The following is a 1,289-nucleotide window of genomic DNA, read 5'->3' as shown; positions in this document are numbered from 1 at the left end:
AGTTCCCAGACAGGGCACATGCCTGGATTGTGGGCTGAGTCCCCAAGTATGGTGCCTGCAGGAGGCAGCCGATCAATGATTCTCTTTCATCATTGTTTTTCTCTCTCTCTCCCCCTCTCTCTTCCTCTCTGAAATCAAAAATAAATTTTTAAAAACTGAGGAAACTGCAGAAAAAGAGAAAAATAAGAAAAATAGCCATCCATAGATCTTTCACACACATATATAAGTACTATTGCAGCATTGGGGCATTTATTTCCAATGCTTTTTATTTTTTCTTGCCTAGCATCTGTATATGGTTATAATATTTGTCATATGTGTGTATATATTTGTATAATTCTTCATCGTGTACAATTTGTATAATTTTTCATCTTACATTTCTCCCCATCTTACATTTTTTAATATATTTTTATTTATTTCAGCGAGGAAGGGAGAGGGAGAAAGAGGTAGAAACATCAATGATGACAGAGAATCATTGATCGGCTGCCTCTTGCATGCTCCACACTGGGGATCGAGCCTGCAACCCGGGCATGTGCCTTTGACTGGAATTGAACCCAGGACCCTTCAGTCCACAGGCTGATGCTCTTTCCACTGAGCCACACCAGCCAGTGCTCATCTTACATTTTTGTGACTGATATTATTCTACTACACTCCATTCAGATTAAGAGCTTAATAATAAGCAAGCCAGTGCATATACCATATTTTACTCTATCATTTCTGATAGAGGAACATTTGGGTCTCCTTATTTTGCAGCTATAAATGATGCTGGGTCAGATATATGTTCATGTTGGAAGATGCTTTCTTATTTGGGTTGGTTTCTTTAGAACTCTTGCCTAGAAATGTGTTCAAGTTACCAGGTATAAATATTTTTAGGCTCCTGACATATTAACACCCACATCTAATGTTTCTTTATGATCCTCAACTAGTATTTAACCCAGTGACCCTAGTCATTCAATGACCGTTAGATGAGTGGACAAATGACAGAACCATGACCTCACCCTTCCTAGTCCTCTAGCAGAGACTCCTTACTTCCGTTTCTTACATCCAAGCGAGGCTGTGCCACCCTCCACAACATCATCACATCTACCCCATCTGAGTGGTTAGAGCAGCTGGGGAAGCACAGACGTTTCAGCCCTGTGGGTAGGACGGGGCTGGAGAGTTCATGTATAGGTTCTATGGAAAGGGACCGGCTAAGAATAGCCCAGAGTCAAGACACTCTTCTCTCCTCCTGCTCTCGGGGGAAACCATTTCCTCACAAGAAACCAGAACAAGTCACGAGGTGTGGGCTCAGA

This window comes from Myotis myotis, unplaced genomic scaffold (genome assembly GCF_014108235.1).
Source record: "Myotis myotis isolate mMyoMyo1 unplaced genomic scaffold, mMyoMyo1.p scaffold_m19_p_17, whole genome shotgun sequence".
Lineage (NCBI taxonomy): Eukaryota > Metazoa > Chordata > Mammalia > Chiroptera > Vespertilionidae > Myotis > Myotis myotis.
The sequence above is the reverse complement of the archived record's forward strand: the minus strand, read 5'-3'. Positions refer to the sequence as shown.